Source organism: Entelurus aequoreus, linkage group LG22, assembly GCF_033978785.1.
Source record: "Entelurus aequoreus isolate RoL-2023_Sb linkage group LG22, RoL_Eaeq_v1.1, whole genome shotgun sequence".
NCBI lineage: Eukaryota > Metazoa > Chordata > Actinopteri > Syngnathiformes > Syngnathidae > Entelurus > Entelurus aequoreus.
This window is the reverse complement of record NC_084752.1, coordinates 44,573,452-44,581,049: the sequence shown is the minus strand read 5'-3', so window position 1 is coordinate 44,581,049 and position 7,598 is coordinate 44,573,452.

Below are 7,598 nucleotides of genomic sequence, written 5' to 3'. Positions count from 1 at the left end.
CTGCTGGGCCTTCTTGATGAGGGAGCTGATGGTCAGCTCCCACTTGAGGTCCTGGGTGATGATGGTGCCCAAGAAACGGAAGGAGTCCACAATGGGGACGGGGGTGGGAGAGTCAATCAGAGTGAGGGGGGATGGTGGGGCTGTGACTTTCCTGAAGTCCATGATCATCTCCACTGTTTTCTGGGCGTTCAGCTCCATGTTGTTGAGGCTGCACCAGGACGTCAGCCGGTCCACCTCTCTCCTGTAGGCGGACTCATCGCCATTCGAGATGAGCCCGATGAGGGTGGTGTCATCCGCAATCTTGAGCAGTTTTACGGATTGGTGACTGGAGGTGCAGCAGTTTGTATACAGGGAGAAGAGCCAGGGGGAGAGTACACAGCCCTGAGGAGTACCAGTGTTTGTGGTTCGACTGTCCGAGACAATCTTCCCCAGCCGTACGTGCTGTCTTCGGTCTGTCAGGAACCGAAGACAGTGTGAGCAGCACCGGGGGCAAGGGGGAAGTGTCCTGCCCAAGGACACAACGGCAGTGATTTGGATGGTAAGAGGCGGGGAGCAAACCAGGAAACCTCAGGTTGCTGGCACGGCCACTCTCCCAACGGCGCCACGCCACCCCCCCCCCCCCCAAAAAAAGGGCACTTCACCTTGAACAGGTAGCATCAAATCAGTTGGATTTATTGCTCCTCTATATTTGAGTCATCATCTTCTACTTGTACCTCGCTGTTGCCCCCTGCAGGGCGGAGTACATACTGCACGTGTGAGCGCCGCTCTCGTGCGATCGACCGCTTTCATTAAGGTGATGTTTGCTGGGGGGCGGGGGGGGGAGGTTGCCAGTGGGTCGCCATGGTAACATCAAAGCTGCTATTATTACAAGCCAGTGCAGCATCATTATTTTCAAGGCGCCCTGGTTTGTGTTAAACACAGAAGATACATTCATCTATGATGAAAAGCAGAATGCATGAAGTGGGTTACTGCACTGTTGATTATTTCAAGTATTTCAAGGACTGTGCAGACACCAACGAGCTCAGGCTGCCGGGCATGGCCGGGGTTCTCACCGGGATGCTGTCAGGCGGACGCCACACACAAACACGACTAAGCGTCCCGTTAGCCAGCAGGTGAGACGGATGGCTTTCCCAAAACGAGGCTGCAGCTGCTGCTGACGCGGGGCCTTAAATCAATGGCGGGTGGCAGGCGTTGAAACAAAGTGCCTGCAGCGTGCGTACCTTTGAGACGCTCGCCGCCGCCTTTCCCTCTTCGCACGTATAAATAATATATGGTGAACTCTCTCCTTTGAGAAAACGTGGAGCGCGAGTCACTTCGGCAGCTGATAAAAAGTGCAGAAGTGGAACACACAATAATGACCCCCGTGTTTCTAGAATCTATCTACATATATCTAACACACTCATCTTTTACCATCAATAATCCATACTCTCATCTTTAACACATCGTCTGTCCAACCAGGCCTCGGTCTTGTCAGTCCGGGGATCCAACAGTATTGAACTGTCTTTCTGTCTTGCCTCTGGTGAGGGCGGTCACATTTTTTTCTCCTCTTGTCTTCTCCCTGCTTGCTCTCTTTGTCTTGTCCTGTCTACACTTTTTTGCAGCCTCTTTCTTTGCGCTGTCCTCCAAATCTAAACATCAGACATGGAATTGATTAGCTGGACTCTCGACGAGGAAAACAGGTTCAGGAGAGCCTGGCTGCCCTGATGGAACCATTGCTGCGGGGTACGTGAGAGATTCCTGGGACAAATGGAGAATCATGTGCCTCAGTCCTTTCAATCGAGGACGTGGAAGACATCTACCTATTTGGAACCGTGATCGTGGGACACCTGCTGATTGGGCTGGGCATTGCTCTGGTGTATCGTCAAATTCGTAAGACGATGGCAGCCACTCAAGGAGCCCAAAGGCTGTTCGTCGCAATGGAAGGATTGGGTCGGGCTGTGGGATCACAGACTGGGGCGATTTCTGAGAGCCATATGAGAGCCAGCATGGACGAATAAAACAGACAAGCCATTGTAATGTCTGCTCGCGGAAAAACAAAAATCCGAATCTACGATTTGACTCCCTCGAATGGCCTTGACGCTGCAACAACAGGAGCAGGCTGTTCTGAAAACATCCCCAATATCACCTTTTTCCCACCTTTTTTAAGGAGCGCCGTAAGTGGCTGATCCGTTGGCGGTCCTGTTCTTGTCTCCCTGTAACGTATGTCTGCTCTTAGTGGGACTGTGCCGAAAATGTAATTTCAGTTCTTATATGTCTTGTACATGTTAAGAATGGACAACAATGAAGCATCCTCAATCCTGAATGAGACCACATCAGCTAACATGGCGTAATGGACGAGCCCGTAATGAACCATCACTTCAGGGGCAAAAAAAACCCCCAAAAAACGCTGCCATTCTTCATAATTATGGCCGGATGTGATTTCCAGGCGGCACCCGGGTTGACATTTACCAACACGCACGGACGCGGCCGTTAGAGTCAGGCAAGACCGCCATTTATGGATTCTCCTCCATTGGGAAATGTGGAGGTTATCATCACTACTGTCTGATTCCAATCAATGCAAGTCATCACAATCATACCAACTTATATTCTTGTCTTCATGAAAGAAAGGAATGTTAAACATGCTTGTATTATCATGAAACACCTTTCACTTGTTAACATTCATCTCTTTCATAAATACATCAATATAAATGATTAATAATGGAGGGTACTGTGGTTTATCCGTTATACAGTAGAGCGGAATATAGGTTAGGTCAGGAAAAAACACGGAGGCTATTTCATCCCTACAAGCCTGTTTCCCAGGTTTGCCTGCTCTTCAGGGGATTCAGGGAAATCCCCTGCGAAACAGGCTTGTAGGGATGAAATAGCCTCCGTGTTTTTTCCTGACCTAACTAGAGATGTCGGCAGACCGATATTATCGGCCGATAAATGCGTTAAAATGTAATAGCGGAAATTATCGGTATCGTTTTTTTTATTATCAGTATCATTTTTTTAATTTTTTTTTTTTTTATTAAATCCACATAAAAAACACAAGATACACTTACAATTAGTGCACCAACCCAAAAAACCTCCCTCCCCCATTTACACTCATTCACACAAAAGGGTTGTTTCTTTCTGTTATTAATATTCTGCTTCCTACATTATATATCAATATATATCAATACAGTCCGTAAGCACACATGATTGTGCGTGCTGCTGCTCCACTAATAGTACTAACCTTTAACACTTCATTTGACTCATTTTCATTAATTACTAGTTTCTATGTAACTGTTTTTATATTGTTGTACTTTCTTTTTTATTCAAGAAAATGTTTTTAATTTATTTATTTTATTTTATTTTATTCATTTTTTTTAAAAAGTACCTTATCTTCACCATACCTGGTTGTCCAAATTAGGCATAATAATGTGTTAATTTCACGACTGTATATATCGGTTGATATCGGTATCGGTTTATATCGGTATCGGCAATTAAAGAGTTGGACAATATCGGGATATCGGCAAAAAGCCATTATCGGACATCCCTAGACCTATGTGATATATATGAATGAGGTAGATCCCCTGCACTTGGTCCATTGAAAAGTAGCTCGGGTGTGGCCACACCTGGTGTAGGCTGTCTAAAGAGTTGTGCCCTGCTTTTTACCTGCAGGCGGGACACACAATGAATGAATGAGTGAAGCGTTCGCCCACAAAGACGTAGTTTGCACTATAGACATCTTACAAGTAGACACAGCATGGAGCGCTACTGGCGCTGACGAGACGCGGGGCCGCCATCTTGGAGTGGTGATCCGCTCCACTCAGTGCAATTCATTTGGCAGGAGCAATGAACATTTAATTCTTCTTACCTCACTGAATACCACTGATTTCCACATGCTTTTTTGTCATATGTGTAGCTATGATAAAGGACACATGTTTTATTAGAAAGTCTTTATATCAACTAAAACCACCAATCTGTTTCACTGGATTCAGAATAAAACCTAATTCTGTTTTACCCAACAATGTTAGTATTTGAATATTGTTACTTGAAGACTTATTCCTGGTTACAATTATACTGTTAAGAAAGTATTGTCTTATACTTTGCCTAAAATGCATCATAATCAGCGGCGGCTGGTGAATTTTATTTTAGGTGGGGCTGAAAGTTTGTAAAGCAAACCCCTGTAGGGGCGTCATCCTCCCCCAGAAGATTTATTTGTGATTGTCACATACAAATGAAGCATTCTGACTAAATAATGAAGACAAAATAGAACATTTCATAGGTTTTCAGAGAACTATATACAATATGCACACACTCTTGTCACAAAATACAACCAATAGTACGTTAATGTTAAATCTTACTTGTGAAAAGTAATCCCCCGATTCCTATTTTCAACAGTCCGCTCATTTGAGCAGGAAAACGCTGAACACCATTTTTGTTTTCTACCTGTCAACTGTCAGTTTAGCATCTTTGTTTTCTACCTGTCAACTGTCAGTTTAGCATCTTTGTTTTCTACCTGTCAACTGTCAGTTTAGCATCTTTGTTTTCTACCTGTCAACTGTCAGTTTAGCATCTTTGTTTTCCACCTGTCAACTGTCAGTTTAGCATCTTTGTTTTCTACCTGTCAACTGTCAGTTTAGCATCTTTGTTTTCTACCTGTCAACTGTCAGTTTAGCATCTTTGTTTTCTACCTGTCAACTGTCAGTTTAGCATCTTTGTTTTCCACCTGTCAACTGTCAGTTTAGCATCTTTGTTTTCTACCTGTCAACTGTCAGTTTAGCATCTTTGTTTTCTACCTGTCAACTGTCAGTTTAGCATCTTTGTTTTCCACCTGTCAACTGTCAGTTTAGCATCTTTGTTTTCTCCCTGTCAACTGTCAGTTTAGCATCTTTGTTTTCTACCTGTCAACTGTCAGTTTAGCATCTTTGTTTTCTACCTGTCAACTGTCAGTTTAGCATCTTTGTTTTCTACCTGTCAACTGTCAGTTTAGCATCTTTGTTTTCTACCTGTCAACTGTCAGTTTAGGCTGCTCGCCGGCTCCTCATCACCACTTCAAGATGGCGGCCCAATTTCTCGCGTCACAGCAGCCAATGCTGCGTCTGCTTATAAGATATCTATGGTTTGCACACAGGGGGGTTTGTAAATCGAGGTTCCACCGTATTAACATTTCATACCAAATAATACAAATTGCGAGAATCGGTTTGAGTCCAGAATCGTGTTGAAACTCCAGAATTGATTCTGAATCAAATCTTCACCCCAAGAATGGGATCATGAGTTGTGGTAAGAGTCACATTCCTGCTGTCTATTCTGTCCTTAGCTATTTATGTTCCACTGCTTATCATCTGAGCCGTAAATAAGAAAAGATGGCTGTACACATCCAGAGCACGTGCATCCCATAATAAACACGAGCTGGGACGTGTCTATGTGCTGGCGTCCATGAAGTCCCTGCGGGGCTGTGTTACTTTTTTGGTTTGGACGGCTTAATGCCACAGAGACTTCCTGCAGGACGGCTTCCAAGCGCGGTTCCTCGCCGCACGCCACGCCTCCTCCTGGTGCCTGGGATGGAGTGGTTTCAGGAGAAGGGTGGACTTTAGTGGACGCCGACAAAGAGAAAAGTGACTTCTATAGCTTTTCAAAAAGCCTTCTTTGGTTGGCGTCTCCTCCCGGTTTGGAGCGCCAAGCCAAGCGATGGAAGAAAAGGCTGTCAATCAAAGAGCGTTTCATGAGTACTTGATATTCCCCACCGGTCCTGGCGGAGCCTGAACACATCTGAAGGTCTCATTGAGCGCCAGCCTGACCGGACTGTGAATAGACCTCAGGATTTTTATTTTTTTTTACCCCCCGCTATCCGAGTGTCTGTCTGTATAAATAAACATGTTTCAGGGGAAAAAGGCGCCTTTCCATCTTCTTGGGATTCAATGCCAGGCGTGTGAATAGGTGACCGTCTTTCAATTAGTGCTTCTAATGGCCAGTCTTTACTTCTTTAAGACGTGTAAATACACAGCAAACACTCTTATTTACCTCGCCGCTCCCCCCGGGGTAATCGCCTCGCATCAGATGACTTTGTTATCGAGTGCTTAAACGCCCGCCCCTTGCAGCGCTCGCCGCCGCTGGGCTCTAATTCAGTGTTTTTTAACCTTTTTGTTTTGGAGCCAAGGCACATTTTTTTGCGTTGAAAAAATGCGGAGGCACACCACCAGCAGACATCATTTAAAAATGAAACTCAGTTGACAGTAAAAAGTCGTCGTCGCAATTGTTGGATATGACTTTAAAGCATAACCAAGCATGCATCACTATAGCTCTTGTCTCAAAGTAGGTGTACTGTCACCACCTGTCACATACCCCCGTAACTTATTTGGAGTTTTTTGGCGTTTTCCTGTGTGTAGTGTTTTACTTCTTGTCTTGTGCTCCTATTTTGGTGGCTTTTTCTCTTTTGTTGGTATTTTCAACATTAATAATATACACATGCTATGCAAATATACAAAAACTTGTGAAAAATGAGTTGGAATTTCACAAGAAAAAGGTCACAATTTCACAAGAAAAACTTGGAATTTTGGCAGTATTACAATAAAAGTCGTATTTTTACTCAACTCCAGTCAAAATTTGACAAGAAAAACTGAACATTTGGCCAATATTATGATACAAGTCGCAATTTTAAAAGAAAAGCTTAAAATTTTGGCAATTTTAGAAAAGCAGTCGTAATTTTACTCAACAAAAGTCACAATTTTATAAGAAAACTAATAACAATCACAATTTTTACTTGGCAAAATTATGACAAAAGTCTTAATTTTTCCTCAAAAAATGTCACTATTGTACAAGAGAAACAAAACAAAAAGTCAATATTGTGATACAAGTCATCATTTTGCATTAAAAAGTAATAATTTTACATTAAAAAAGTAATAATTTTACAAGAAAATATTGCAATATTACAGAAACAGAAAGAATATGAGAAATTGTTCCTAATTTTATAAGAAAAATGTCGACATATTGTGACAAAAAGACTGATTTTAGTTAATTTATTTATTTTTTTGTTTGTAATTGGTTTTTAATCTTCCTTATTTACGTCGTTATTACAGTATGTCTCTATATACATATTTATTTTATTTTTTTATTAATTTTGGCCAAAGAGGGCAAATTTCAATTTCTTACACACACTTGTTATTTCATATGCTGACCAGAGGGGGAGCACTTCAAATTGTTACACACACTTGTTATTTCATATGTTGACCAGAGGGGGAGCACTTTTAGAACCGACACAGTTTTGTTTTTGGGACCACCCTCATTTTGTTAGATGTCACCAGCAGAAAACATTAAAAAACTAAACTCAGTTGACAGTAAAAAGTGGTTGTGGCAATTGTTGGATATGACTTTAAAGCATAACCAAGCATGCATCACTATAGCTCTTGTCTCAAAGTAGGTGTACTGTCACCACCTGTCACATCACACCCTGACTTATTTGCTGTTTTTTGCTGCTTTCCTGTGTGTAGTGTTTTTACGGAGCCCCTAAAGGGACATGGGGGAAATATATTTTTTAATTATTTCTTTATTTTATTTTTTATTTTTTTAGACATGGGGGAAATTGTATTTTTTTAAATATTTTTTTAAAATTTTTAATTTTTTTAGACATGTAT